This window comes from Hyaena hyaena, unplaced genomic scaffold, assembly GCF_003009895.1.
Source record: "Hyaena hyaena isolate Hyena2069 unplaced genomic scaffold, ASM300989v1 scaffold_255, whole genome shotgun sequence".
In the NCBI taxonomy this organism is placed as follows: Eukaryota; Metazoa; Chordata; class Mammalia; order Carnivora; family Hyaenidae; genus Hyaena; species Hyaena hyaena.
In genome coordinates, this window is record NW_024080888.1 from 1,237,115 (window position 1) to 1,260,063 (window position 22,949).

The following is a 22,949-nucleotide window of genomic DNA, read 5'->3' on the forward strand; positions in this document are numbered from 1 at the left end:
TATGGGGCTCAAGCCCACAAACTGTGAGATCTGACCTGAGCCGAAGTCAGACGCTTAACCAACTGAGCCACTTGGGTATCCCATCTCTGTCTCTCTCTCTCAATCACCATCAAGACATCTCATTTTACAAGGCCCTGTAATACATCACAGGACCCCCACTTTGCTATTCTTAATTTCCTTTTTATTCTCTCTTGCTTTTCTCTAAATGGTTATAAACATAAATAGTGAAGGAGAGCGAAATTGTAAGGGAATAAGAACTACCCTCAGACAACAACAACAAAAACAATTATCATTTACCTGAGCTGAGCACATTGCAAATTAGGGATCGTAATCAAAGGAACAAGAGAACTTGCAGCTCGTTATTTTCTAGAGGTCTTATAACCAAACAGTTCCTAGAACACATAGTACTTCCCTTACTGTTATTCACTGATATATTTCCTGGTAGGAAATTCACAGACTAGCCTTGATGTTAATCCCACTGTTTCTGGTCCTCTGTTGGTCTTACATTATGCCCTAACCTAACTTTCCTTCTAATGAGAACTCCGACTTAACACCTCTGGAAAACAAGGTAATCTAGATTTGTGAAGAATCTTATCTGTTCACTAAAGGTACTCCTGAACTCTTTCAGATGAATACTGGAAACCAGAGAATCTACAACAATATGCTCTTAAATCATACTAAGAAGTCAAAATCCCTTAGGAAAATGCTGGGAGTTTCTAGCAAATATTATTCCCTTGCTGGCACTATAGGAATTGTAAAACCTTTGGGAAAACCTAGAGGAAAGAGTTGATCTGTGATGCTAACTATTGAATCAACTGATGCTTTATGTAGGGTTAAGCCATTTGAAGCAGTCAAAGGATCTATTACATGGACCTAGTGGAAGCATGATGCATTTGGTGAATTAATGAATAAAACTGAATAGATGACTGAAAAAAATGCATAGTTTGAGAAGTTGAATAAATGATCTTTCATAAAATGTAGTTTGTTTGTTTGTTTGTTTGTTTCTGAGTGAGAAATATTGTTTCATCTCTTTTCCAGTCTGGCTTCTTTATGATCTGACATACTTATGGCCTTTGTGGTAAGTGGCAAGAAAGCCACTTTGGCATCAATACTTCATCTCAGGAGGCAAACCATACCACCTCAATAGTCCTCTCCACTCTTTTATTCTGAGCTCTTGTGATCCTCCACGTATGACTCTTTATCTGTCAAATTTCAGTACCTAACAGTATCTTGCCACAACTTAGGCATCAATGTTCCAATTCAATGTATAATTCCCAATATTTGCCCTCTGGTCTCCAGAATTACACCACCATAAAGAGAGATGTTAACTTCCTCACTTCAGATTCTTTAATGGAATTGAAAAGTTGGGGCTGCTCCTCTCTTAAAGATCCCAATCTAGTGTGGATCTAGTCAGCCCTTATTACTAAATTAAAACCATTCCCAAGTCTCTGCCTTTATTAAAAATTTGGGACACATATCAAGATCAGAAATCAATATTGAGAATTGCCAAGGGTAACATCCATGAAAATATGAAAGACAAGATTTATTTCTACATTTTTATGATCTCTTATCAACTATCACAATGATGTTCTCTTCCTCCTTTAAATTTTAGTCTATGAATATAGCTTTTAGAACTACCAAACAGTGGGGCACCTGGGTGGCTCAGTCAGTTAAGCATCAGACTTTGGATCAGGTCATGATTTTGGGTCTGTGAGTTCAAGCCCCACATCTAGCTGTGTGCTGACAGCTCAGAGCCTGGAGCCTACTTTGGGTTCTGCATCTCCTTCCCTCTCTGCTTCTTCCCCCCTCGATCTCACTTTTTTTCTTAAAGATAAATAAACATTAAAATTAAAAAAAAAAGAACTACCGAACAGGTATAATTGAATAAATCAAGGTAGTTAGTAAAGATAAGGAATCATATTTGAAAACCTAAATTTGGAGACCTTAAAATACAGAATATGACATATTAAATATAAATTTTTATATCTATGCATGTTTCATATTTTTATGAATTGGCTATTGTTTGGGAAAAATACATTGGTCCCACCAGACCTTTCCATTTTTCTATGTAATATTGATTTATGGTTCATTTGAAGTTCACCGAAGGTCACTACATTAATTCTATCTTTCTCACATCTCTTCTAAGTGAAATTAATTTTACCTTCCAGTACAGATTATATTAAGTCAATATTATTATTGCTTTATTTCTGTATTTCTGAATTTATTGTAAATTATCTGTACAGTACATATAACTATGAAACACTTGCTTTTACATAAAGTAATTTCATCACCATCCTTTTCGTCTATTCAATAGTTTAGCTAAGGATTATATTTAAGAAAACTGAAGAAAGACATATCTCACTTCAAACTTTAAACAGAGCCAGGTCTACATTAAGGCAGAGGCCACCTCAACCAAAAGTATAAATAATAACCCCAGACTTCAATATGAGGTTTATTCTCCCACCTCTGAACCTATAGCCTTTGTTTCACCATCAAAAATTCCCCACCTTAGAAACTGAGGTCAGTAAAAAGCAAAATACACTTATCATATATATTTTTCAAGTATCCAGCACTCAGTTTTTATTTCTGTCCCATATAGACTTATATAACTAATTTTTACATAATAATAAAAATAGCTAATACTGAGTGCTTACTGTTTGATAAGCACTATGGTTAACAATTTATATGCATTGTTTTATTTAATCAGAACATAAACTATGGAAGCACATATGTTATTTCCATCGTATAGCTGAGAAAACAATTTAAATTACTTGCTCAATTCCCACAGCTAATAAATGGAACTGAAAACAGATATACTTTCAAAGTTTATTCTCTAAATCTTTGTACCATATTTCCTATTTGTGAAAAGCATTCAATTTCACTTTTTTTTTTTAAATTGAGGGATTTAATTTTTAGAATCAATCTGATGTAGGATGATATACATATAAAGCTGTTGGTAATAAAATGAACACCTTTTGTTTTCACCTATAATTAATGTGACTATTTGACATTTGAGATAAATTTGAAAGCTGAATCATCTAAGTCTTTATTCTAACAAATAAATGCTTTATTTGTATTCATTCATATGAACAAATCAGTGTGCAGCTCATAATTAAGAAAGTTTACACAGGGGTAAAATGTTAACTTTTAGGAGACAAAATTGCCCCAGTGGAAATGGTTTTACCATATGATAGAGGTTTGAATTTCCAAGCATTGGAGATGAGCATTTTTCTCCCTTTATTCTAACAATGGAGTCCTAGTACTGAGTTGTCAGGGAATCGGGTAAGATCTACAGACTGACAAGGGGTGGAGCAAATTAGCAGCGGGTAGAAGAAAGCCCTGAAAGAATCAGGATTGCCAGGCAAGTGAGGCTTTGTGGCTTTCTGAGCCTACCTTTCCCTTCCATTATTCCATGAATGGTTTACATAGGGTCAGAAGCCAGGGAATAAGGAAGCATATTTTATAATCCCCTCCCCTTTGTATGCTTAAACTTGTCTCACTTCTCCTATGGTAACTGAAATACAAAAATGAATGTAAATCTTATAAAATGATTCAGTGGAAGACAGGTTTCTTATACTGTACTCAATATATTGATTGAACAAAAGCCTAAATGTATCTAGATGTAAAAGGCCTTGTAAATCCAGATGCAGTACTTGAATAGAATCAACCACTCAAGTTTTCTTTGGAGCAAAGTCTTAGCATCAGCTTCCTTGTCTTAATGCAGGGGGGACAAAGGATCAGAGGGTATAAAAGAGAACATTTAATTTGCATACCTCACTAAGAATCTGATTAACCAGAGCAAGTGACTAGAGTGACATTTGCATGAACCTCTAGTAAGCCTATTGAAAAAAACATGACTTTAATGCTCAGTTGACTAGGACTGGTTTGCTTACCATCTAGTGGTTTTCAACTGGAACAGTGTCATTCCCCAGGTGATGTTTGGCTATATCTGGAAACCATTTTGGTCATTAGACTCAAAGCATGTGGCATAGCAGCTCTGGGATAGGTAAGGGATCCTGCTAAACATCATACATTGCACAAGACTACCCATCACCACAACAAAGAAAATTATCCAGCTCAAAATGTGGATAATGTTGATGAAAAACTCTGCTCTAAAAAAGTGCCAAAAAAGTTGAAAATAAAATTGAACAAAATAGGTTAAAACTTGTTCCCATTCTCTGTAGTTGAATCCCTGAGTAAGCAGGGAACACACTCTATGATGGAAACTGCAAAAGTAACTAATTTTACTTGAGATGGTCACCAACTTGGCAAGAGTAATGATGCTGACCCACAAGAGAAAATGGACCACTCTGCAAAAGTAACATGTCTGACCTTGATGTGATCCATTAGGAGCCTCTTGGTACTAACTTGCCCAGTTGTAACCACAGATGGACAAGGGAAGCAATCCTAGCCTTACAACCTGGGAGGTCCAAAGAGGTTGTAAAATGTCTACCAATCTCAGAAAATATAATTTGAGGAAGGGAGAGGTTGTGATTGCCCATTTTGTCATTATCTCCCTTGGGTGCAAAATGCCACTACTAACTATTAAGAGGCTGGCCTACTTTCCTCCTGGGTGGACTTCCCTAGGTGCCCTCCTTCTCTTAGTTTCAACACCAAATGCTCTGTATTTATTTTATGAAGTTTTGAGTATTTTTATTTATTTCTTAGGTAATTTCTACACCCAACATGCATCTAGAACTCACAACCCAAGATAAAAAACTGCATGCTCTACAAACTGAGCCACTCAGGCACCCTCACAGAGTTCTCTTCTTATCCCTAGTCCATCCTCTCACTTTTTATTTCCCTGCAACCCCTTTTTTGTGTTTTTCTATAGTAAGTGAATTCCCTTGCATGCTGTCTCTTTTAGCATATTTTCCTTCTATCTTGATTAAAATCTAGCTCATACCTGAAGGCATCCTTTCCACTGATGATGATTCTTGCATGCTCTACACACCTTGGAGTTGGGAGTGGAGGTAATTTTATCCTCTTCTTCATTCACAGTATGGCTTCCAGATAAATTGCCTTCTCCCTTATGCGAAACCCACTATCACTGATATTCTTGCTCTCCATCTTTGCAATTCTGTATTCCTCATCACCATTTCTTGCCAGCCTCTAGTCATCTGCTTTTATTCACTGATGTTATGAACTTAACATCAGCTTCCTCCTTCTAGCTAAGTACCAGCCATCTTTCTCCATGAGTTCAAATCATACTTTACCATTTCAAGGACTAGTACACCTGGAACCATTTGGACATGAGTACTGGATTCACACAGCTGTCCTACTTAAGAGTGGTGATAGTGAAGTACCTGCCTATGTAGAAATCCTTGATAAGAAGGAGCCAAAGTAGGAGTGACTGATAAGGGAATATGCCTCAAAGTTAGGGAAGCTTAAAGTACTTGAGAGGGACATTCTAAAACCTATATTCCCAAGAAGTATTTCCAGATGCCTATAAGAGGAGGAAACATGGTATCATTGCTAAGATGTCTCTATTTGTATTGCCAGGTTGGTGGTGGTGAGGGACATTTTAGTTACAAATACTTAATTTTTCAGCAGCATTCAATGTGTTTTATAGAGAATCACCATGGGTCAGGCATTATTCTTGTGTTTATTATTATTATTGTGTTTCCCAAATATTAAATCATTCATCATAAATTATTGCTTTATACTAGTCATTCTTTGAGATCTTTGGTTTCTTTTCTGTCATAATGTGACTTATGTTCACCTCTCTGCCTACTCTAATTCAGTGTCAATGTAAGCTTATTATCTTGTTTTATCCTAAAATGTTTTCCAAGATGTTACTTTCAGCCATTCTTTCATCACTTTTCCAGCTCAGTCTGGATGATTTCATCCATTTCGATAGATTTAATTTTCACCCCACACCATTTCTTCATTCCAGACCCAGAATTATAATTTACTAGAGGAGGTCTCTACTTGTATTCAGGAATTTCACGCTGAATATATATGAAACTTAATTTGTGATTCCTCCGCTTCATTCTCCAAATACACTTTTCCTTATTTGAAAGGTTGATGTAGTCTATTCATCTGTCTACATCAAAAGTCCTGATACCATTTTAGCAAATCCTTCCTGAGATCCTATATCCAACTGATAACCAAGATCTAATTATTTTCTTTTTAATGTGTTTTCTCTGAATATTGTCATTTCTATGTAATAGCTCTTTAATTACAGTAACAACTTGGATTGCTATTAACTTGGTCTGTGATTGTTCCGCAAGATGAGTAACCATTTCTAATAAATTTTAACTTGATGAACAAGTGATGTATTGCAATATGAGTAGTACATGATGCCAAATTTCACATGATCACAACTGAGACAATGGTTCTTGAAATTCAGTTTGATATACAAGTACTTTAGGTTACAAGCATGTTTCCAGATCAAATTATGCTCACAGACCAAGGTTTTACAGTATTTTGTTGCTTTTCATTTCTCTATCAGTTACCTTAGTTCAGGCCACTATTACTGCTAGCATGAATTTCCATACCATCCTACCTAGTCTCTCTCACACCAGTTTGCTCCAAATCCAATCCATCCTCTACTCTTAGCTAATGGGCATTGACGAGGGCACTTGTTGAGATGCGCACTGGGTGTTGTAAGCTTATTTGACAATAAAAATTATATTTATAAAAGAAAATAAAATGCAAATCTCATTATGTCATTGCCTGATTAAAACTCTCTAAAGGCTTCATATCAAAATAAAATTTAAAGTCCAAATTTCTTGGGATGGCATAAAACACCTTTAGAGTTGGCCTCTGATTGTTACTCTAGCCTCACTGTTCATTTCTGTCACAGTGATCTCTATTCCATCCTCATAATCCTACTGATAATTCTGCCAACTACTTCTAGTCCTTCTCTTTTTTCCAAGTCTTTGAACATGCTGCTCACTCAAGCTTTAAACTTCTTCACCAACTTTCCCCATCCTCTCATCTGATTTCATTATACTACACTGTACCACACACAGCAGCACCACTACCACCTTCTGGCTAGCTCCTAATTTTGTTTCAGATCATGTATACCCAGAATCATCCCTCTGACTCTTCTAAGCTTGGTTCAGTTGTCCTTTTTAAGGACTTCCAGTGCATGTCATGTACTATCCTTAAATATACTCTTAATTATTTCCTGGTTGTCATTTTTAATCTTCTGAATTAGACAATTAGAACTGTACTTTCTCTCCTTTGAACTCTAGAGTTCAACTTGTTTTTAGAACATCATGACCGTCAAGTAAATATGTGTTAAATGAATACCTAATGTTGATGTCTTTATGTTCCTGAGAAAGAGGTTCAGCATGGAGTAACTGGAACTCTCTTTTGAATAACTTCATAGCCATTTCCGATAATGTGTTTCAGGATTCTGGTACAACTTCACTAGAATACCTAGTTCCCAATGATGTTACAACTTTGTTTCTTGTGACTTTTTTGAAGAATTTCTATGAGAAATCAGCAATACTAAAGGAGGAACAGCTAGCTGTTTCAGCTTAGAAATCCTATCGTCTCCTTTTTTCATTGATTTCAAATGTAAGTTTACAACTAATTTCTACAGAATTTACCCTATTGTTCAAACCTATCAAGATTACTTTGGTCACTGATACTTTAATTTAAAGAAGATTTGCTCCTAGTTTTATATCTTTTTTTAAAAAAGTTAACATTTATTTTATTTTTGAAAGAGAAAGAGACACACACACAAAGTGCAAGCTGGGGAAGGGTAGAGAGAGGGAGACACAGAATCTGAAGCAGGCTCCAGGCTCTGAGCTGTCAGCAGAACCCCACATGGGACTCAAACCCACAAACTGAGAGATCATGACCTGAGCCGAAGTCAGACACTTAACCAAATAAGACACCCAGGTCCCCTGTTTCATTTTTAATTTGATAATGTTTTTCATATCTTTGTGGATTACTGAACAGTTGGTGTATGTGACAGGTATTTTGAAATTTTTAAAATATTACTTAACAGAAGACCATAGAAGAAAGGAAGGGAAAAAAAGTTACAGAGAAGGAGGCAAACCATAAGTGAATCTTAAATACAGAGAACAAATTGAGGATTGATGGGGGTGAATATTGGGGGTGAGGGAAGTGGGTGATGGGCACAAAAAAGGGCCCTTGTTGGGATAAGCACTTAGTGTTGTATGTAAGTGATAATTCACAGGAATCTACTCTTGATGCCAAGACGACACTGTATGTTAACTAACTTGACAATAAAATAAATAAATATTACTTATAAGAATGGAGAAGCCAAATAAAATAAAATCAACAATTTGTGGCATAGAATTAAAACTACTGCCCTCCAAACTGATGTTTTCTTATTAACACAGTTGTATACAATTGCCAAACCGGATTCACATTGGGTATCTGTCAAATACCATGCTGAAATCAAACTCATTATGTCTATGGCATTTTTCTGACAGAGACAAAAAGACAGTATGTTAGTCCTGCGTTTCCTGTTAGTCCTAGTAGAGGTGAACCAATACACCTCTACTAATAAGTGAAGTTGCAAATGTCATTTTTTTCTCCAATATATTGCATGATGTTCCGGTTGATTTTTATAAGTGACACAAGAACCAGCTGTAATTATAACATCATGAGAAAGCAGCCAACTGGTATTATAAAGACAAGTTTGGATGATTTCCAGAGATAAACTGATGGATGGATGTACACAGACTTCAGTGAAAATTTTTCATTTTTATAAGTGGTAGTAATCACATGAGGACAAGAAGGAAAAAAAATGAAATTGAATATACATGAATAGACATTTTGAAGTGTTCATATGTTTAAAACATTGTGAAATGAATATTGGGTATCTAAGAGTATAATCCAATTCTCTCAAGTCTCTGAAAACTATTTCCTAGATGTATGGCTTTATTAATGTCTAAAAGTGTAAGGATCAGAGTTTGAAGAGAGTAAAGTCTACTCTGAACAATACTCAGAAACTTCTTCCTGATCTCCAAGACTAAAATACATATCCTTACTATCTATACACTTGCCTCTGTGCTTCTGCAATGCCCTGGACATGTCTCTGGCATTGTGCTTCTAAATGTATTATGTATATCTTTTTGTATTTCTCTTTTGCTCATGAGACTGTAAGAATTTTTTTAAAAAGGCTGCTTGTTATTCATCTTCATAGCTTTAGTGTCTATCTTTATGCCTGGAACATATTGATGCTTTATACATTTTTATTAAAGTAATAAATGAATAAACATTTTTTGTGAAGTAGGAGGCTTATTTTTTTTTCCTTGTTGCTATAGAATGAAGTCCAATAGAAGTTGTAAGCTTAGGGGCGCCTGGGTGGCTTAGTCGGTTAAGCGTCCGACTTTCACTTAGGTCATGATCTCGCGGTTCGTGGGTTCGAGCCCTGCGTCAGGCTCTGTGCTGACTGCCAGCTCAGAGCCTGGAGCCTGTTTCAGTCTGTGACTCCCTCTCTCTCTGGCCCTCCCCTGCTCACGCTGTCTCTCTCTCTCCTAGAAATAAATAAAACATTAAAAAAATTTTTTTAAAAAAGCAGTTGTAAGCTTAGCTAAAGAAACAACTTTTTTTTAAAAAACAACTTTTTTTTATGAAACAACTTTGATAGTGCTGGAAAATCCATTAAAGATGATTAAAAGGATGATTATGTAGCAGCATAATTATATCCTTCTTTACATTATTTTCTATCAAATTTATGTGTGTAAATCTTATATCCTAAGAAAATATTATTAATTAGTGCAATAATCTAACTGGTTCCCCACTCTGTCTGGAGCAGTTTACTCACAACAAAGCATATCGAACAATCATGTTAAATGTAGGTCAAGTAATATCACTCCTCTACTCAAAAACCCTTCAGTAGTTTCCTGATGATGCACAAGGTTTGCAATATCTGGCCTCTCTGACTTTGACCTCTGCCCTGGCTCTTCTTCTAGCTCACTCTGTTCCACCTGCTGATGCCAGGTGCAGTGCTTCCTCGGGACATTTGTCCTTGGAGTATCCTGCTGTCTGAAAGGCTTCCCCTCTAGAAATCATTAGCCTTGTGCTCTTACCTACTCCAGGTCCTTACTCAAATTCCACCTTTTCAGTGAGGACTTCCATACGTCCTGTTTGAATCACCACTGACTGTTGGGATCGTTATCCACACATAAGCACTTTCCTCACCCTCTTGCCTCTGCTTTTCTTGATCATTTATCACTAACATACTGTATATTTTAATTATCGTTCTTAGCATTGTCTCATCAACAAGGGAAGGGATTTTGGCTCTATTTCTTCCTTTTGTTTTTCACTGTTTGTAAATTCCAACACCTAGAAGAGTGTCTGGAATTTGGTAGACATTCAAAAAATATATTGAATTGATGAAAATAATGAGCACTTGATAGTAGATGCCTTTTATTTTGACATACTATGTTTTCTGATGACATTTTTGTCTTTATATTAAAACATATCTTCAAAATAATAACATCCGTATTTGACACATAGAGGACATTGCTTTTGTACACAAATACTAAATACTAAAGCTAAAACTTCCAAGACACTCTCTTTGCAAGGCAGATAACAATAAAATATTCAATGTTGAATGAAGAATAAAACATCTTTTTAGATCCCTGACAACAAATTGGTCTTTTGAAAGAAATAATTTTATTTTTTTGTAGTGAGAATCCTAAAAAGTATTTCTGTCTAAATCATGATCAAGACCATTAATAAATATCTATCTTTGAAACTGCTTCGTAGAGGGGTGCTTGGGTGGCTCAGTTGGTGAAGCATCTGACTCTTGGTTTCAGCTCAAGTCATGATCTCACGGTTTGTGAGATTGAGCCCTATGTCAGGCTCTGAGCTAACAGTATGGAGCCTGCTTGGGATTCTCTCTCTACTCTCTCTGCTCTTCCTCCACTTGTGTGCACTATCTCTCTCTGTCAAAATAAATAAACTTTAAAAAAACATAGAGTATAATATGCACCAAAGAACTTTACTAAATTAGCACCAGCATTGTCAATTTTTATTTTTAACTGATAAACAATGTATCATGCTAAACACTAAAATGTAAGTCAATGTCAAGGCAATGATGAATGCCTTTGTAAATTTAATCAGTTTCCCGAGACACTAAATGATTTTCCAGCTTATCATAGATTTCACGTGTGACACGAGAATCAGCTGTGACCATTACATCATTAGATAAAGGCCCACAAACTGGCAGCTGACAGACCAATTTGGATGATTTCCAAAGACTCAGGAAAGAAACCCTTAAGTCACATTCTGGCTCAACCACCCCTCTGTCCAGAAGGTAAAGACAACAAGATTATACTTGAATAAAGCATGATTACACTTCCTAAAATAGTCCCAAGATTTTTGTCTTGAAAATGAATGGTAAGGTAAAACATATAGGTGGTAAGGCTTAGAGTCAAGCTGTTTTCTGGTCTTCATGTCTTTTTAAACCTTGTTTTTTTGTACATTTTCGATAATGAAAACAAGATGTGCATTTCATTTCTTCCAAATACCTAATCTTACCCTGTGACCTCAACTTGGTCAACAACCAAGCCCTCTCCCTTCAACCAAATAAATGCAAATGCTTCCAGAATAAATATGCCTTTGAGTCAAGAAGGCTTTTTACATTATTATGCAGTTATTTGATGCCTGCACAGCTTAGTAGTAGTCATCAGGGCAAGAGATTAACATTTGTCCTGGTCCTTCAGATAATGACAATGTTAAAGTAATTTGTTCCAACCCTTTGATAACCTCCTTGGTATAGCTTAACCCCCCAAAGAGTCAGAATATTACTTGGATCACATATAAAGTTGATATCACTGCTATTTTCCAGGTCTAGGGATAATACAGGTCAGAAAAAATGGAACAACATGTGAAATGTTGTACTTAACTGCACTGAACTTTTTGTGTGTGGTATTTGACAGTATTTTGATATTTTTTGTATCATATATAAGGATCTCTCATGGAGAATTTTCTCTCCAAATACTATGTTATCGTTTTTATTTAAGCTATCATTTTATTTCCTTTATATCTGTTTGTTACCTTTTTGTTTTGTTTTGTTTTGTTTTGAAAGTCGAAAGCTAGTACCCTGCTATCTACCTGAATTTTGGAAATACTATAGAAACTGAAATTTGATGAGCCACCAGAAAATCATGTTTATGTAGAAGAAACAACTTCAAAATCTAAAATCATTTTCAGTTAGTGAAGTGTCATGTTTTGAGTAGTGGAAGAAGTATTTCTTTATTCTGTCTCTTAACAGTTATGAATAATCACCATCCTTGTATATTGTCTATCTCCTGCTCTGCCCTGCTGCAATTCAGATGATGACTGGGACTAGATGTCATTTTGAATAAAATAAAATCCACAACCATGCTGAGGAACCTGGAAAAAATATTCTTCCGATAGTGTATTCTCCCAATTACAAACACTGTAAAAGAAAAATGCCTGCAAGTTGGGGCTTTCAAGAAACATGTACATATTACTTGGCGAATTCTTGGATATATCTGAAGAAGACAGCAATAGGCTGGAATGAGGTGACCTCGGCTCCTATCAGTTGATAGAGAATGAGGGAGATATTTTTGGAGAAATAAAATGTTAAAGAAAATAGTTTGCTCTTCATCTAAGGAGCAACAGTCAGTAACGTTGCAGAAAGAAATAATAAAGATTCCTACGTATTTGGTTTTAGCCTATTTTCTTTACTCACATACATTTCACACATGCATTTGAGGATCAGAGAGGGAACTCCAAAAAGTATTTTCTTTGGTGTTATCCAACTATGTATACAAACTGAAATTGATGTGTTTTTCTCAAGGTTTTTTCTTTATTTGTTTGTTTTAGTCATCTCTACACCAACATGGATCTAGAACTCACCACCTGGAGATCAAGAGTCATGCACTCTTCCAACTGATGCAGCCAGGTACCCCTGAAATTGGTGGGTTTAAAAATTATATACAAGATGCCCCTGCTTTCCCTGCCGTCCAAATCCCACATTTCAACATGATTATCTATGTCTATTGTTGCATCAGATATTTACTTCTAATGATGACTAACAGCAGTACAGGCAAAATTTTCTTTCATGTTGAAATATTCATTCTTTTTATGTGCTTTAATTTTGTTGGTAAAAACATACACATCTATAGCCTTTTCCCCACATCTCCTATTTGAACTGATTTGTTTTTTATTGCTGGCTTCTAGCCCTCTTAATACAAGTTCTGGCAAACATGAACAGTGTAACACTATCCAGATGGCTTTCTAAGCAGGTACTTTTGGGTATGTAAATACGAAGGTCATTCATCTTTAACAGATGGGTGACTTTTGCATTCTGTTTATGAGGGTGAGTCCAGCTTATTTCAGGTTCTTCCTTCAGGAATTTAGAGTTCTTTTAGAGCACAAAAGGAGGCTTTAATACCCTTGGAAGACAGCTTTGGTTAGACTATCGTACTCATATTGGTGATACTGAATAATCTCCATGATTCATCTCCTCAATTCATTTAAGAACAAGACATTGTTTTATGTCAATATTTGCTTCTGTGAAATGATTATTTTGTAGCCTAGTTCCTTCAGAATTTCATCCTTAGTATTCATAAAAGCTACTAATAGTGATGTCCATTTCCAGACACTCCATGAAATCTGTAAATCATTTCTGACACCTCTTTACCCTCAAATTAATGCCTTTTTTCTTCATGTGGATTTAGATCAATAGCAATATAAAGAAAGCAACTCTCCACTATAAATACTCTGTGTTGGTGATGCACAATTAACCTTTAAATTACTCTGAGATTTGAGAAGAAAGACAAGATATTTGCCGATTTTACCCATCAGTAATAAAATCAGTCATTTTCATGTATCACTACAAACAAACCAGGCACTACAGGATTTCATGAATATCATAAAAGTATTATTTTTCAAATTTGCAATGGGAAGAAAGAGTTTGTCTTTTTTATTTGGAATAGCACAGTGACAAGTTTAGGTATATTTTTATTAGCGGTTTTGATAGTTTTAATAACAATTGTATATGCAATAACAAAAATACATTTAGCTGAGTATTAGTGATTTTTCTCCATGTAATTTTTAAAATTTTACTTAGTAAAGTGAAAGATAAAAATAATAAATAATATTGCAAAAGCTAATTGGACATCATTGTAGTTTCTACTTATTGTTTTCTTTCTTTAAAAAGTAGGCTGACAATGATTTCTTGGATATGACACCGAAAGTACAGGCAATGACAGAAGATCAGTTGGACTTCATCCAAATTAAAACATTTGTGCCTCAAAGGACACTATGAAGAGAGTAAGAAGACAATCTATAGGATAAGAAAAATATTTGCAAATCATATAACTGGTAGGGATGGGGACTCAGAATACAGACAGAATTCCTATACCTCAACAACAAAAACAAACAAACAACCCAATTCAAAAATAGTCAAGAAACTTGAATAGACATTTCTCCAAGGAAGATGTACAAATGGACAAAAGCACATGAAAAGATGCTCGGTAATGTTAGTCATTAGGGAAATGCAAATCAAAACCATAATGAGCTACCACTTTATGTCCATTGGAATGGCTGTAATTAATAAATGGACAAATATACAGAAAGAGAAATAACAAGTGATAGTGAGGATGTGGAGAAATTGGAACTCTCATGCATTCCTGATGGGAATGTAGAGTGGTACAGTTGTGGTGGAAAACACTTTGGTGGTTCTCCCCCAGATTAAACATAGTTGCCATTTAATTCAGCTGTTCCACTTCTGAGTGCATTCCCCCAAAAAATGAAATCAAGGACTCAACATATTTGTACACCAGTGTTCACAGCAGTAGCATTATTCACAATAGCCCAAAGGGGGAAACAACCAAATCGTCTGTCAACAAATGGATGTTCATTTTTTTAAAAAAACAGAACAGCGTCTTTATTTTAAAGTTTATTTTATTTATTTTGAGAGAAAGAGTATAGCACATGTGAGAAAGGGAGGGACAGAGAGAGGGAGAGACAGAGAATTCCAAGCAGGCTCTCTGCTATTAGCATGGAGCCCAATGTGGGTCTCAATATCATGAACTGTGAGATCATGACCTGAGCTGAAATCAAGAGTGGGATGCTTAACAGACTCAGCCACCCAGATGCTCCCAAATGAATGTGGTTTTTAAAAAAAGTGGTTTATACACATACAATGGAATTTTACTTAAAATTCTTAAAAAAGAATGAAATACTAATCCCTGCTACAACAAGAATGAATATAAAAAAATACTACACCAAGTGAAATAAGTCAAAACAAAAGTGATTCCATTATGTTAAGTATTTAGAATAGACAAATTTAAGGACACCTGGGCAGCTCAGTCAGTTAAGCGTCCTGACTCTTGATTTCAGGTCGGGTTATGATCTCGCTGTTTGTGAATTTGAGCCCTGTGTAGAGTCTCCTTGGGACTTTCTTTCTGCCTCTCCCTTTCTCTCTCTCAAAAATAAAACTTAATAAATTTTTGTTTTAAATTTTAAATTCAAATTTTTAAAGTTTTAAAAATAAAATTCAATAAACATTTTACTTTAAATTTTAAAATAAAATAAACTTAAAAAAGAACAGACAAATTCATAGAGACAAAGTAGAATAGAAGTAACTAGGGACTAAAGGAAGAGAAGAATAGGGAATTATTATTTAATGGACACAGACTTTCTGTTTGAGATAAAGAAAAAGTTCTAAAAACGGTTAGTGGTAATTGTTGCAAGACATCAGGAATGTACTTAATGTCACCAAATTATACTCTTTAAAAATGGTTAAAATGGTAAACTTTATGTTATGTATATTTTATCACACTTTTTGAAAATAAGGGAATTTTGAAAACTGTAGGCTGAAGAGTACTTTCAGCTGCCTGTATAAGACAGCTCTCTCTATTTAGGAAGTGAGAGGGATTGGACTATCTCAGTTCAAGAAATAAACTTCCTTCTGTATAAATCTATAGTTCCTGTATTGTGTGTGTGTGTGTGTGTGTGTGTGTGTGTGTGTGTGATTTTTAGCTCCTATTTGGTTTTAACCCCGGACTATTGCACAAGTTCTTCCTTTTGCATTTTTTAAGGTTTAATTAATTAACTTATCTTTAAAGTAACCTCTATGGCCAATGTGTGGCTTGAACTCATGACCCCCAAGATCACGAGTCACATGTTTTACCAACTGAGCCAGCCAGGCACCCCTCTTTTGCATTTTTGAAGCTCTTATTGCACTGGGAGCAACCTTTTGGCTTTGGCTTTTATCTTAGATGATAATCTTATTCCACAAGCTTGCTGATCTTGTGACATGCTTCCTAGGTTTTCACAATATGCAGCCTGATGTTGATAAATCCAGTGTTACCACCACACAACATGACATAGTACAATGTTTGACTTCATAGAATTTATGTTCATAAAAATGTCAGAGGAACAAAGTAAGTATAGAAAGAAAGCCCAGGGCATAAAGCTTAGTTGCTCTTTATTCTATGGATTCAAATGATCTATATTAAAATTTGTAACTTCAATATTCCCATGAGCTTTTAAAGAATAAGACCTCTATGCACCCATAAGTATTCAGGCTGTTTCTCATTCTTGCCCTTTTTCCTGAAATGATCTGTTCACATTTTGTTTATTACATGAGAATCAAGGTCAAAGACAATATCTTATTCATCTTTACATCTTCAGTCCTTAGAACAGTGCTCAATAACTCTTGACAGACCTATACCATTTAATAATATAATAATAATATTTTCTATTTTCCTAGTTCCATACATTTTCACATGCATAATTGGTTTTAACCTTTAAAATAACTTTAAAAGTTAGTCCTGGTATAATTAATTTACAAATGAGAAAACTGGAGGTTGGGTAGTTTCTAGAAGGTGAAATAGAATCTCAGTGATAAAATCAAATTCTCTCTGGAGTCTCTTGCTTTAAGTGTTGATATATGTTCAATGACATCACAGTTGCCTTCCTGAATATCATTCAAATAACATTGTTAGCGGAGAATACTTCATCCACACTCTTCTTGTCTCTTTCCACATTGAGACAACTGAATTCATTCTGTCCCAAAGGAAAGAATAAGATGCACCTAACTGGTCAATCTGAGAAAACTAAATTAAGCATGTTCTACTTAAATCAGCTCATCCTATTTTTTCCTTTGTGGGGGAGAGCAGGTGTCTGTAGTTAGTACAGATTCTCCTCACTACTTCCAACCCATACTTCCAACTAGTCTTATCCAGAACTAGTGCTTAGGTCTGTTCAAATTTGGGGTTTAGTTAGGGAGTTCATTCAACCCTTGTGCTAAATACATTCTACAACTTGTAGTAAAGTAATAAATACAGAAATAAAGATTATGCTTTCTTTTCTATCTGCATCCCTTTGTCTTATCAATTTGTTCAGATTCCATCTAAGTTGTAATTAGATGTCCAATAAAGATCCCAACCTTCCTGGAATAACTGAGGCCTTTTAGAGTATAAAGGAAGTAATATAAGTTGTGTGAGAGCATGAGTCAAGAGAATCTTCAGATCGGTGTGCCTCAGTGATACCTGGAAGTAATCACTAACTATCTAAAAGACACCTAATACCTACATAAAAACAAGTTTTGATTTTCATCTTATCAGTAGTTGCAGAACTCAATTATAAGTAGCACTCTATCACTGACATAGATATGAAGTGGATTCTCAAAATATTGTTACCTAAAGATGACCTTTATTTATTATATAGAACTGAGACATATAGTGAAGCTTCCTAATGAAGTTTATTATTTGGCTATTAAAGTAAAGAGAAGGTAGTACATTTTCTTGCCTTTCAATCAATGGACTCTAGATGCTTAAAAAAATGATATCAGATCTTAAAAGTTTATCTGATGTAACCATTTCTTTTTAAATTAAAATGTATTTCTGGTATATTTTTATATGAAAACCACATAGAAATAACCTAAGTAATGTTTAGTGCATCTTTTTTTTCTGTAGAAAGTTATAACACATTGCCTGAAAAACTTTATGATCAAATTCTTCCTTCACTTGACTTTGTCATTATTTGTAAAAAAAACTTAAAGCTTATTCATTTATTTTTAAAGAGAGGGATAGTGCACAAGTAGAGGAGGGGCAGAGAGAGAGAGAGAGAGAGAGAGAGAAAGAATCCCAAGTGGGCTCCACACAGCGCAGAGCCTGATGGGGGGCTTGGACTCATGAATCATGAGATCATGACCCAAGCCAAAAATCAAGAGTTGGATGCTTGACTGACTGAACCCCCAGAAGCTCTTGACCTTGACTTTATTTCATACAATCGCTTCTTATAAAGTTTATTCTACAAGATGCTAGTATAGTATATGAATAAACATTGTCACCTGAATGAAATCTTGCCAGAGGCTTAGGACTCTTCATATTAAAGTTTAGTCCAGGTGGCAATATACTCAAGCAAATATTTGTATATACCAACATGAAATCCAAACACATTTTTTTCACTTTCTGTTTTACTGTCAATTCCCAGGTTGGACTTCACGAGGTTAAAAGCTTTCCAAATATAAATGTACTTTCTAAATTGGAGTTTCAAAAATTTTGAGTGAATACATTAATCAAATTTATTCACTGCAGGACTGCTCACAGTGATCTTTAGATGGATATATGTTGTCATTCTATACAAAATGATTGTGGAGGATTCTCCAAACCTTTTGATCAAACATCTGAAGAGACAAAGTTTAAAAAGAAAAACTTATTTTAGAAAATATTGTTCCAAATAATTGTGTGTGAAGTACTGACATATAAACCAAGTTTATCAATTTCTTTTTTAAACGTTAGTTTTGAGAGAAAGCATGAGCAGGGGAGGGACAGAGGGAGGGGTAAAAGGGATTGGAAACAGGCACTACACCGACCGTGGCAAGCCCAATATGGGGCTCAAACCCATGAACCATGAGATCATGTCCCCAGCCAAAGTCATGTGGTCTACTGACTGAGCCACCCAGGTGCCCCTGTTTATCAATTTCAAGTGAAGCTGTGATTAGAAGTTAAGTATTTCAATTTGGATTGTGTATACTGGATAATATTAAATTATTGTGAAATATGTTATTTATAGTTTAAATTATTTGATGAATTCTTGGAGAATTTCAGTTCTGTGTAGCCTATCTTTATTCCAGTTTTCAAACAGCCAAACCACAGTCAGGTAGACAGATAATTGCTGGAGGAAAAAAAGGAGAAATAACATAACAGGAAAATTTCATTACAGGAACTGATAAAAAAGAATAGCATTCTGACCAAAGACTGCACCCTAAATTCAATAGATTTCTGAAAGCAATTGACCTATAAATTTCCCCTTGATTTAACTTTGATTTATTCAGATGGATACCTATGTCACTTTATGCAATATTTCTTACAAAATGTAAAAACCAAGAGAAAGACATGCAACTACCATTTGAACATTTTGCACATTTTTTGCAGTATATTTTCTCAATACATTTTTCTCAAATGTTTTTAGTGTAAAGAAACATTTTTTTTTAAGTTTACCTTGTTAGAGGCACCTGGATGGCCCAGTCAGTTAAGTGTCTCACTTTAGACTTTGGCTCAGGGCATGATCTCACAGTCTATGGGTTCGAGCCCTGCGTGGAGCTCTGTGCTGTTAGCTCAGAGCGTGGAGCCTGCTTGGTATTCTGTGTCTCCCTTCCTCTCTGTCCCTCTCCCTCTCGCACTCTTTTTCTCTCTCTCTCGAAAATAAATAAATATTAAAAAATGTTTTTTAAAGTTTGCCTTGTTAAACAGGCTTTTATGCATGATCACTTGCCTAGACCAGTGACATTAGTATCACTTGAGAATGTCAGCCATGCAAATTATATGAGGCCCCATTTAAGACCCTCTGCATCAGAAACTCTGTGGTGGGGCCCAGAAATCTAGGGTTTAACAAGCCCTCCAGGTGATTCTAATATATGCTGCATTGAAACAGTGTGAAAAAAGCCAGGTGTGGATGAAGGCAGATTTTCAGATTTGGTAGCAGAAAGCTGGCAGTTTCCATCTATCACACCTCTCAGTGTTTACGCAGCTTTTACCTTCAGGATCTCCTCTTTCTACACCCCTACTCACCAAAAAGGTAAGGCTTTTAGCTGGCTACTATTTTAGAATAAAGACTGGGAAGGGGGTGGGAGCCTGTCTTTCATGATCGCTGACAAAAGCATTCAACAACAGGTTACACAGCCATCAGGCATGCAGGAGCAGAGCAGAGCAGAGCCCAGAAACCACAGCAGGTTCGAGCACCATTTTCTCTTTCTGTGACCTGCTGTCTTAGAGAGGTGGGAGGAGGTCAGAGCTGAGTGACTGAAATCCGGATAGTTTTTATCTAAAGAGAGTAAGCATTGCTTAAAGAGAGTATTAAATTTTTGTTCAAATTACATTTAAGAACAGTTGAATAAATGATCCCTCTACCACCCAGAAAGTCAGAGATTTTAAGTTCAGGCTGGTAGTACACAGAATAAAGGGACTATCTATTTTTGCCTTAAGTATAAATTGTGGTGTGAGTAAATCCGTGGTGCTGCTTTGAGTACTTAAGCAAATAATTTCTTAATAAGTTAGAGGGGAATAAAGGAGACACAATGTTCAAGTTGATGCCCATTTTTACCATGATATTCCTTAGGGAAATTATTAATATGAATTAAAGTTTATTGTGTATTATATAAGGAACAGAAAAATCTTATAGATGATGAAAATAAATTTATTACTTTATTCTGTGACAGAAAAATAGGCATCAAAATGAAGAAGAGAGTGCCTGGGCATCTGGGTAGCTCAGGTGGCTAAACATCCAACTCTTGATTTTGGCTCAGGTCATGATCTCATGGTTCTTGAAATCAAGCCCCATGTTGGGCTTTGCACTGGCAGAGCCTACTTAGTTTTCCCTTTTTCCCTCTCTCTCTTCCTCTCTCCTACTCATGCTCTGTCTTTCAAAATAAATTTTAAAAAATATATAAAATGCAGAAGACTAGAAACTGAATCAATGAAGGAAATTTAACTGAAAATGTAAAATGATCAAAAACTTTTTAAGGAAGAGAAATACCATAAATACTGCTATATGCTTAACAAATTTGCTTATAACTAAAAAGCTTTATTTGTGTACTCTGATATTGTGTGTATATAAATAAATTCTTAGTGTGGAGACCATCTGGTTGAGTAGCATATTTATACATCTATTGTATACACATATGATATGCATACCAATTTAAATGGTTACAAATCTTCAACTGTGCTCAATGCCTGTTTTCATGTATGCAAATTTTACACAAAGCTAAGCAAGAGAGTTAAAAGCAGGTCAATTCCAGGAAAATACTGCAAAAACCATTATAGAACAGATGAATGAATGCCAGTTTGCAAAATTTAAGGGATTGATTATTGCCTGAGAAAAATCTAGCATATTAAAATCAGAACCTAAAAAAATGATGCTTCTATATCCTAACAGAGTGTTTGTCTTTAAGGATAACCATGTATTCTTTGGAGCCATAAGAATGGGAGAGTAGGTAACATTTCATATGCAACTTGATCACCCTTTACTTACCAACCCCCTCCTTCACTTCAAATCAATTTGCTGCATTTGATTTTATCGGCTTGGATGAATTTATAATGTATTTATAATTGCATCTGTGATGTAATGGGTTGAAAGAATTCTGATAATGGAAAAATTATGCTATCTAAAGGAGACAGTAAAATTAAATGTTGGTAATAAGAACTGGGTTTTACTTGTACCATTTTGTACCCTGCTGCAAACTTGCATCAAGTCCCTTTGAGCTACACATGCAACTCCTATTACCACTAATTGCAGTTTCACTGCACAGGCACATCAAAAGAAAAGACACAGACCTCCTTTGTTCTGTGGGTTTTGTAGTCCTTTTCATATTATATAATGAGATCCAATTCTACTTTCATGTTTTAGGTGCTGGATGTTCTAATTCCAATATTTACCCATTTCCAGTTGTCCTTCTTCATTCTTTGAAATTCTTGGGAATGTTCAGATAGGTGTACTAAAATGAAAATATCTAATTATATGTCTTGGGATATTATTCTTGATTCTAAATAAAAAGAAAAATAATCTCGTGAGGGTGTACATCTTTTTATCTTTAGGATTCATTCAGTTAAAAACACAATCTGGAACTTGAGGTCTATTAGGAGTTTACTTAATAACATAAAAATATTCATAAATTAGTTGAAGATTTATAGTCAACAGGATCTAAACTTTGCTAGTTCAAAACACAGTAGTTATCTTAAATAAATAATATGATGGTTCATTTGCAGAGACAATAAAATGAAGGCACCTGGTTTTTGTTGTGGGACCTGCCCTTTTCTGAAAATTCTCAGGTTTTAAACATAAAGTCTATCCTCTACCAAACCTTCCAAGACTGAGGAGATTCCTGATGTAAAGGGGAGGTAGAGGTGCAAGCCACCACCTCCCTGCTCCGTTGCCAGGATCCCTTATCAGAGATGGCATCACTGTCCATTCTACTGCTCATGTAGACACCTGCAGCCAGCCTCGTCTTCTCTGCCCGTTGTTTTCCCTCTACCATAACCTCTGTATAGTTTTCTCTTCTAAGGAGCTCATGATTTCAACAACTGTTCTCCTTATTACCATCATTAAAGGTCATCCAATTCCTTCAGCCTAATTCCTATATCATTGCAGAGACTCCAAACGGGGATCTCTGCATCCACTGTCTCTTTTCTCTTTTTCTGTACATCATATGCAAACATCATTATACTTCCTTCTTGGTTAAAATACTTCAATGGCTCTTCATTGATCTTCAGATGAAGTCAAAATTGCTGCAAGGCTTTTGGCCCAACTTCTGTGACCACATGTTACACTTAAATTGCCCTCTTGACCTTCTTTCCTGTCTTTATATTTGGCACATCCTGTCCTACGACTGGCCTTTGCATACTCTTCCTGCCTGTTCCTGAAACTCCCTGCTGCCCCCTTTCCCACCACACACACACACACACACACACACACACACACACACTCTAATCCTTTAGAACCTCATTCATTCTTCATATTTGCAATTC